This window comes from Oncorhynchus masou, chromosome 2, assembly GCF_036934945.1.
Source record: "Oncorhynchus masou masou isolate Uvic2021 chromosome 2, UVic_Omas_1.1, whole genome shotgun sequence".
Taxonomy (NCBI): Eukaryota; Metazoa; Chordata; class Actinopteri; order Salmoniformes; family Salmonidae; genus Oncorhynchus; species Oncorhynchus masou.
Window position 1 is genome coordinate 42,989,562 of NC_088213.1, and position 10,860 is coordinate 43,000,421.

Genomic DNA, 10,860 nt, shown 5'->3' on the forward strand with positions numbered 1-10,860 from the left:
ATTGCTTGCATCCGTAATGGGTCCGCGGTCAAACGACCACCCCATCACTGTCAAACGCTCCCTAAAACACTTCAGCGAGCAGGCCTTTCTTATCGACCTGGTCCGGGTATCCTGGAAGGATATTGATCTCATCCCGTCAGTAGTGGATGCCTGGTCATTCTTTAAAAATGCCTTCCTCACCATCTTAAATAAGCATGTCCTATTAAAAAAATGTAGAACCAGGAACAGATATAGCCCTTGCTTCTCTCCAGACCCAACTGCCCTTGACTAGCACAAAAACATCCTGTGGCGTTCTGCATTAGCATCGAATAGCCCCTGTGATATGCAACTTTTCAGGGACATTAGGAACCAATACACACAGGCAGTTAGGAAAGCTAAGGCTAGCTTTTTCAAGCAGAAATTTTCAACTCAAAAAAGTCCTGGGACACTGTAAAGTCCATGGAGAGTAAGAGCACATCCTCCCAGCTGCCCACTGCACTGAGGCTTGGAAACACTGTCACCACCAATAAATCTACTATAATTGAGAATTTCAATAATCATTTATCTACGGCTGGCCATGCTTTCCACCTGGCTACCCCTACCCCGGTCAACAGCCCTGCACTCCCCACAGCAATTCGCCCAAGCCTCCACGATTTCTCCTTCACCCAAATCCAGATAGCTGATGTTCTGAAAGAGCTGCAAAATCTGGACCCCTACAAATATGGCCGGATGAGACAATCTGGACCCTCTCTTTCAAAAATGATCTGCAGAAATTGTTGCAACCCCTATTACTAGCCTGTTTCAACCTCATGTCGTCTGAGATTCGTCTGAGATTCCCAAAGATTTGGGAATCTGTCATCCCCCTCTTCAAAAGAGGGAGACACTCTAGACCCAAACTGCTATAGACTTATATCTATCCTACCCGCCTTTCTAAGGTCTTCAAAAGCCAAGTTAACAAAACAGATTACCGACCATTTCGAATCTCACCGTACGTTCACCGCTATGCAATCTGGTTGCAGAGCTGGTCATGGGTGCACCTCAGCCACGCTCAAGGTCCTAAATTATAACATAACCGCCATCGATAAGAGACATTACTGTGCAGCCGTATTCATCGACCTGGCCAAGGCTTTTGACGGCCAATCACCCGATTCTTATTGGCATACAACTGCCTTGGTTTCTCAAATGATTGCCTCGCCTGGTTTACCAACTACTTCTCTGATAGAGTTCAGTGTGTCAAATTGGTGTCCCCGGACCTCTGGCAGTCTCTATGGGGGTGCCACAGGGTTAAATTCTCGGGCCGACTCTCTCTTCTCTGTATACGTCAATGATGTCGCTCTTGCTGATTCTCTGATCCACCTCTACGCAGATGACACCATTCTGTATACTTCTGGCCCTTCTTGGACACTGTTAGCTAACCTCCAGACGAGCTTCAATGCCATACAGCTTTCCTTCCGTGGCCTCCAACTGCTCTTAAATGCAAGTAAAACTAAATGCATGCTCTTCAACCGATCACTGCCCGCACCTGCCCGCCAATCCAGCATCACTACTCTGGACGGCTCTGACTTAGAATATGTTGACAACTACAAATACTTAGGTGTCTGCTTAGACTGTAAACTATCCTTCCAGACTCACATTAACCTCTTACACTTATGGTGGCGCTATTTCATTTTTGGAAGAAAAACGTTCCCGTTTTAAACAAGATATTTTGTCACAAAAAGATGCTCGACTATGCATATAATTGCTACTGTTCGAAAGAAAACACTCTGACGTGTCCAGAAATACAAATATCTTCTCTGTGCGTGCCCTTTAACGTGAGCTTCAGGCAAAACCAAGATGACTTGGCATCCAGGAAATGACAAGGATTTTTGAGGCTCTGTCTTTCATGATCTCCTTATATGGCTGTGAACGCAAGAGGAATGAGTCTGCCCTTTCTGTCGTTTCCCCAAGGTGTCTGCAGCATTGTGACGTATTTGTAGGCAGATCGTTGGAAGATTGACCATAAGAGACCACATTTACCACGTGTCCGCCCGGTGTCCTGCGCAGGAATTGGTGCGCAAAATCACCTGCCAGTATTTTTCCATGGGGCACAGAGAGAGAAGCAAGCTTCCACGAACTGCATGTCAATGAAGAGATATGTGAAAAAACACATTGAGGATTGATTCCAAACAACGTTTGCCATGTTTCGGTCGATATTATGTAGTTAATCCGGAAAAAGTTTCACGTTGTAGGTGACTGCATTTTCGGTTCGTTTCGGTAGCCAGGCGCAATGTAGAAAACGGAACGATTTCTCCTACACACAGACGCTTTCAGGAAACACTGCGCATCTGGTATGTGGCTGGGAGTCTCCTCATTGAAAACAACAGAAGCTCTTCAAAGGTAAATGATTTTATTTATTTGGTTATCTGGCTTTTGTGAAAATGTTGCGTGCTACATGCTACACAAAATGCTATGCTAGCTTTGCATACTCTTACACAAATTTGTCAATTTCTATGGTTCAAAAGCATATTTTGAAAATCTGAGATGACAGTGTTGTTAAGAAAAGGCTAAGCTTGAGAGCAAACGCATTATTTTAATTTTATTTGCGATTTTCAGAAATCGTTAACGTTGCGTTATGCTAATGAGCCTGAGGCTTAGTCACAATCCCGGATCCGGGATGGGGAGTTTCAAGAGGTTTAAGCATCTCCAATCCAAAATTAAATCTAGAATTGCCTTCCTATTTCGCAATAAAGCATCCTTCACTCATGCTGCCAAACATTGCCTTAACTCCCTTATCTTACCTCATTTGCACTCACTGCATATATACTTTTTGTTTTATTTTTTTCCTACTGTATGTTTGTTTATTCCATGTGAAACTCTGGGTTGTTGTATTTGTCGAACTGCTATGCTTTATCTTGGCCAGGTCGCAGATGCTTTGAGAACTTGTCCTAGCCTATCTGGTTAAATAAAGGTGAAATAAAAAATAAATTACTTATGATCATCATAGTAACAACAACAACAAGGACATCCAAAAAATGTAGTATTATTATAATAATATTTTTCTGACAATTTGGAGCACTGTAGACACTAAATCGATTATAAATAATACAGGAGAGGCTGTTCTAACAAAATAAAGTGTAAAGCCTTTATTACAGCAAAGCAAAGATTTTAAAAAGCTGAATTTGTGAAATTGTTTACTTGACATGTCGTTGCATGGGGCGGAAGCGTAGCGTAGCTCTAACTAGTAACCCGAAAGGTTGCAAGGTAAAATCCCCGAGCTGACAAGGTACAAATCTGTCGTTCTGCCCTGAACAAGGCAGTTAACCCACTGTTCCTAGGCGGTCATTGAAAATAAGAATTTGTTCTTAACTGACTTGCCTAATTAAATAAAGGTTAAAAAAATAAATAAAATTAAAAAAACACTCAAACAAGGCAACAGAAGCAGGATCTGTCTTATTTCTGTAGATAGAGGAGCAGCCAAAAGTTTGGACACACCTACTCAATCATTTTAATATGTAAAGAACAAATGTTTAGACATCAAAACTATGAAATAACACATGTAGTAATGAAAAAAAAGTTAAAGCAAATCAAAAAATATTTTATATTTCAGAATCTTCAAAGTAGCCACCTTGAAAGCTTTGTACACTCTAGGCATTTTCTCAACCAGCTGCAAGGTGTATCTTAATTTGTGTAATTTATTTCCTTCTTAATGCATTTGAGCCAATCAGTTGTGTTGTGACAAGAAAGGGTTGGTATACAGAAGACCAAGTCCATATTATGGCAAGAACAGCTAAAATGAGCAAAGAGAAACAACAGTCCATCATTACTTTAACACATGAAAGTCAGTCAATGCGTAAAATTAAGAACTTTTTGAAAGTTTCTTCAAATGCAGTCGCAAAAACCATCAAGCGCTATAATGACACTGGCTCTTATGAGGACCGCCACAGGAAAGAAGACACCGTTACCTCTGCTGCAGAAGAAAAGTTTAATTACTGCAAAGAAGCCACTACTAAAGGAAACCAATAATATGAAGACTTACTTGGGACCAGAAACACGAGCAAATGACAGACAAATAAGAAATCAAAAGAATGTTGGTACAAGCCATTTTGAATCTTTTATAATTTGAAACGTTTTTATGTGAATGTTTTGCTGTTACTCTTCACCGCAAACCAGAGGAAGTGAACTACAACTCTACTCTTTGCTACAGACAAGATTCTAATACACAGGCTTTGAACTGTTCATAGGCTGATGAGATCACATATCATACAGGGGAGTATCATTTGAGGGTTATAAAATAATGGACACGGATAAGCATTAGCTAGTTCGGACGCTAATAGCCTGGCAAATAAGTAGCTCTCAAGAACCCAAGGGGTAGACCAAAGGTGATCGATACTGTCAATATACATGTCTATACGCCCTAACAATGTCCACAAAGCGGCACGGCGGGCTGTGTTGCAACGATGTAACTTAAATGTCTTATTAGTACACTACGTAACAACATAAGCTTTACCAAACTTCTATTCGTTCAAATAAATCTCACGTAGCAAATAAGCCATTATAGTTTTCTTGTTGAACAAATTCGACACGCTCACTGACAAAAACTCCTTGCTTGGTGGGCTAAACGAAAGAATAAAAAAAAAAACTGCTGGAGGGGAAAAGATTTTCAGCGGAGTTGGGTCTCTCTCTTCCTCTTTGGGTATATCCAGTTTACCCAAATAATCCTCACTAGCGATAAGGTTTTGGAAAGTTTTGGAACTTAACTTTCTTACTTGCGAGAAAGAATCTTTCAAATACAAAATATACACTTAATATGCGCAGTTTTTTCATCTTATTCAGCTCAGCAGGACAAAAACAATTACTTGAATTCAAGTACTATCATACACAAGAAGGACCAGCTTCTGCACCGTGTGGCTGTTTTTCACGTGTTCCCTCCCTACAACTCACACTCTTCTTTGATTAGGTTTAACGGCGGTTGGCATCCAATATGTTGCATTACCGCCACCTACTAGACTGGAGTACAACTCCCTTATACTTTGCTTGAAAAATAAATAAAAATACCCTACCATTTAACTGTAAAAAAAATAACACCACCCTACTCCACTATTTAAATCTATTTTGTCCTACCTCATGCCAACAACCTGAAAGAAAGGATGGGACATCACCACTTAACACACAGGCTCCAAAGTGGTGCAGCGGTCTAAGTCACTGCATCTCATAGCTTGAAGCGTCACTACAGACCCCCTGAATCGAATCCAGGCTGTATCACAACCGGCCGTGATTGGGAGTCCCATAGGGCGGCGCACAATTGACCTAGCGTTGTCCGGGTAGGCCGTCATTGTAGAAGTCTTTGCTAGGTAAAGCCCTGCCTTATCTCAGCTCACTGTTCACCATAGCAACACCCACCCATAGCACGTGCTCCAGCAGGTATATTGCACTTGTCATCCCCAAAGCCAACACTTGCTTTGGCCGCCTTTCCTTCCTGTTCTCTGCTGCCAATGACTGGAACGAATTGCAAACATCTCTGAATCTTGAGTCTTATATCTCCCTCTCTAACTTTAAGCATCAGCTGTCAGAGCAGCTTATCGATCACCGTACCTGTACACAGCCAATCTGTAAATAGCACACCCAACTACCTCATCCCCATATTATTACTTACCCTCTTGCACCCCAGTATCTCCACTTGCACATCATCATCTGCACATCTATCACTACAGTATTAATGCTAAATGGTCATTATTTCACCTCTATGGCCTATTTATTGCCTACCTCCCTACTCTTCTACATTTGCACACACTGTACATAGATTTTTCTATTTTTATTTTCTATTGTGTTATTAACTGTATGTTTGTTTATGGGTAACTCAGTGTTGCTGTTTTTGGTCGCACTGCTTTGCTTTATCTTTATCTAAATGATAACTTGTTCTCAACTGAACTACCTGATTAAATAAAGGTGAATTAACATATACAATAAAAATAAAAATAAAAAAGATTGTTCTTAACTGACTTGCCTAGTTAAATAAAGGTCAAATAATAAAAAGTAAAAACACACCCTGTAACACACCCAGATACTTCTCTGCAGCTGCCACCACAACCTCAATTTTCTGCGACTTACGTGGCATCCCTGCAGTACAGTTGATAACCATTGCAATAAATGCTAAAAATCCCATCTTACTGAAACATATATTACTTGTTGGCCTATCCCTCTGTACTGGTACAGATCTACTACTCATACCACTCATCTCATGATCCCTCCCCCTTGATCCATCTTCCTCTACTTCCTTCACTGCCTCGGCATATGACAACTTTAAAATAAAGCATCGCGAAGGCCCGCGGTGGGTGTTGACGCAATGTGATTTCTGCCCAGTGTTCTGATTGTCAAAGTGAAAAAATTCAATGAAACGCGGGTAAACGGCGGGAGTAACTTCTGTACTACTCTAACTCAAGAAAACTCAACCGGCCCCTCTCGCACGGTACATTTCTGATCCCCAGCCCCATGGGCACCCCTACAATTGACACATACCACTACTTTCCCCAATGCTACACATTCCCTTGTCTCATGCACTTCTGCACATTTCTGACACCTAGGAACCTCCCTCCTACACGCTGCTGCCACATGCCCATAAGCTTGACATCTGTAGCAACATAATGTATTTGGTACAAAAGCTCGTACAGGATAACTTATATATCTTAACATCACTTTGTCGGGCAAAGACTCAACATCAAAACTCAAAAGAACAGACAATGACTGTCCTCACTGTGGGATTCTGTGTTTTACATTATAGCCATTACCATATATATATATGATTAAATATCATCTGATGTTGGCTGTGTGAAGTATCTGCATTTGTGCACTTGAGCATCATCATGAGATTAAACAACTGCTTGCTACATCTACTTGCCTGTTTGTGTGTGTGACAAGAACTGAGTAACATGGTGTGACCTGCATGTTGCAAAACTGTAGATTTTGCAAAACCAGCAGATGCTTTGTCCTTGTGTTTGTATGTAACAATATTGAGCACATGGTGTGACTTGCTGTATCTTACAAAGTTGTGGTCAATTAGGTATAGGGAGGGGTGGTTATCACAAGGTTGAACTGAGATGGAAAAATACGGAACACAATAGCAGGAACTGAGTAACTGTTATAACTAGGCTGCGATACCAGAACAGTAAGAATCTATACATCGACGGAGGGAGGATTCCAAGAAGCGCCAAGAGGCGGGGACCCGCCTGAGATAGACTGAGCAAGTCTAAACCACGCTCAGCCTCTACTGTGATAGGTTGGAACAATGTCTATCACAGTATAAGAACAACTGTTTACGTACATCCTGTCAGTTCCCTGTTCTGCCCTGCGTGGTATTACAGTGAGCCAGTATATACGAAAGTTGCATTTGCCATTCATTGCTTAGCTAATAAAAAATACATAGTATACAATTGGTGACTCATTGTTATATTTATCCTGATACCAGATTGGAATTTACGCTACTCTAACATCACCTTGCACGCACATGTAACAGATGTGAAACGGCTAGCTTAGTTAGCGGTGTGCGCTATATGTGTGCAGAGTGTCCCTGGTTCGCGCCCGGGTATGGGCGAGGGGATGGTTTATAATTATACTGTTACATTGATGCTGTTGCTGCGGAAAAGGAGGAAGGTCAAAAGGGGGGTGAGTGTAACGGATGTGAAACGGCTAGCTTAGTTAGCGGTGTGCGCTAAATAGCGTTTCAATTGGTGACGTCACTTGCTCTGTGACCTTGAAGTAGTAGTTCTCAAAATACAGCCAGGTGCAACTTTCCTAAACTGCATACATTAAGTGTATCGTTTATATAAATATAAACAATATTATTTATTGCCATGACCAAATTCCATAGAAAAGTGAGTTGTAGATCTGTCATGCCGTCTTTAAAGCAAGCACAAGAAGCGGTAGATATGTTCTATGCATGCTATTTCTATGCTTCCCCTTCCTAAATTTCGTTTTTGAGTCTTTTACTTTTGGTTTTGTACACCAGGTTCAAACAGCATATAACACAATATTGTTGGTTATTGAAAATATATTTCACAGCGGTTTAGATTGCACAATGATTCTCAACACTATGCATTGCTTGAAAAAAACCTATGCATTGCTTGGTTTGTCACATAAACAAAAAAAATGCAACCAGGAAATGGCGGCGCGATAACTGCATACTGCACCTTTAAGTTTCAAACGTTTCAAAAGTTGTATCTCGTGCTGGGCTCTTTTTGTTTAGACAGCGTCGGAGTGTCTGCAACATCTCCTCAGGCAGCTTTGTGAATAGACACTGTATAATGTTTAATAACATTTCCCGTCTAATCTGAATGGGACAGCGGGGGCCTGTTGCACAAAAGTAGAATTAAGACATCCGGGATAAATGACTCAGCTGAGCTCAATGAAGCCAAAACATGTGCGTCCAGGCTTAATTGGTTGCACAAAGACCAAGCCAGGATGAGCAGACACGGATTCATTAAGCCAGGTGAAACCAATCCTGGATAGGTGCGCGCTCACGGCTCACTCAAATAGACCCCGCCACAGATCACAGATTAACTGATTTACCATGGCAACTAGAGCCGCGTACTTTTCCCCGTCGGAAGCACAAATCCTCATGGAGGCATACGAGGAGGTAAAAGATATAATTAAGAAGAAAGGCAACACCGCCACAGTGATAAAGCAAAGAGAAAAAGCGTGGCAAAGTATTGCAGACCGCCTGAATGCGTAAGTAGTGCACAATTACACACTCACCGCTCCGCTGAAACATCACAATTACAATAGAAATATTTAATTCACATCTCCAAAAATGCAGTTGTACTGTAATTATGAAACGGTTAAATTTTCAATTGAAATGCACTGCAGATATGAGTGAAATTGTGTAAAGTAACTCCATCACACTGTATAAAGCTATGATAATTTTTTTGATATTTTTACTGAAAACAAGACAAAAATACCAAGTAATTTTTTGCAGTGTGACTCCATTAAATGTGTGTGTGTGTGTGTGTGTGTGTGTGTGTGTGTGTGTAGATTAAACATGAACAGGCCAAACGGACATGGCAGCAGGTCAAAATCAAATACAAGAACATTCTGCAGAATGGTATGGTCCCTGACTAATATTTAACAAAGCACAAGCATATATTGTACCCAGAAGGTGCCTGCTCACACATTGTCTGTACTGTTTTAGCAGTGAAAAAGAATACCCACAGACAAGGCACGGGTGGTGGGTCACCAAAGGCTGACCTTACCCCAGCAGAGGACATGGCCTTAGAGCTAAATAAAGGCAGGCCCGTCTTAGAGGGGATCCCTGGGGGGAAAGAGACGAGCATAGGTTCCTCCCAAGATGCCACCCGCTTCATTCAAGGTATGTCCTTCCATCTCTACATGGGATACAACCACATTCATATTGAATCAATTTGGACTGTCTGACTGGTTTACCTATTGCCTTGCAGTGTCTGGCAGCACTGTGTTCCTGTTAGAGCCACCAGCACAAGCACCAGACGATGCTGATCCAGTGAGTACTCCATCAAAGGCATACTGTAGGCCTGGCATGTCTTGTCTACTAGCTTCAATATGAATCCGATTAAATGTGATAGGGTGAAGGCCCCAGTGCAGCAGCAACAGCACATGATGGAGACGATGATGAGGAGGAGACCATCTCTCTGGATTCCAGAAGGCATGAGGTATCATGTTAAGACTGTGAAAGTACTATTTACTCTACAATGGTGAGGAGTCCTCATCAAAATCAAAAAATCTAATTTATTTTACACAGGACCCAGATGCTATACAGTGGGAAAACCAGCCTGGCAACATAGTGCGTATTAATAAAAGGACGCCAAATTCCAGCTGCGCTAATTGTATTGTGTTCACAGAGCTCACAAGCTATCAGAAAGTTGTATGGCAACCACCTCCGGCGCCAAATAGAACTGGCAGACATAGACATTCAGTACAAGAAGAAAAAGATGGAAAATCTTGCACTGGAGTCCGAAATAAAAAAGAGGACAATTAGGAAACTGGACCTTGAAATAAAAAAAAACTTGAGAGGGAGGTGAGATATGCCTTCAATGTACACTGTATGCTAACTGTAACACAAATGTATTAATCATTATTTTTCTTTCCTCCCCCAGCTCCAAGAAGATGACACAGCTCAAAATAAAATTTAGGTATATTCTCGTAAAGTCAAGTGAGCCATGACATATGAGCTCTTATTGTGAGCACACAGGACGGTGGCATCTTTCTAAGGTTTTTTTTATTTTCCCAGCAATCAGTACAACCAAGTCATCGTTATAAGGCATCGCCCTCTTTTGCCCACACCCCAGCACCAGGTGTGGCCACTAGCCTATATGAAGGCCCAAAATTGTGTGTTCCTTTCTGCTCTGACAATGGCATGCCCATTCGTGCGAGATGTGGTGGATGAAGAAGCACTTGTGCTGAGGAGAACCTTCAGGCGAGAAAGGGTCTTCAGGGACCGGTTGGACCCACTGGCCTTCCCTGATGACCATCTATATGAAAGATACAGGTTTTCTGCAGATGGCATCAGGTATCTATGCAGACTACTGGGTCCCAGGATTAAGCACCGCACTGCACGGAGCCATGCACTGAGTGTGGAGCAAATGGTTTGTGTGGCCTTGCGCTTTTTTGCTAGTGGAGCCTTCCTGTACTCAGTGGGGGATGCAGAACAGTTGAACAAGGCCACAATTTGCCGCACAATAAGGAGTGTGTGTCTGGCTATCAAAGCATTAGCAGATGTCTTCATCTCCTTCCCTGTGTGACAGGTTTCCCCAATGTCATTGGTGCAGTGGACTGCACACACATAAGGATAAAAGCCCCCTCAGGTGCCCATGAGGCCGATTTTGTGAATAGGAAATCCTTTCACAGCATTAATGTTCAGGTGAACATAACTTTTTG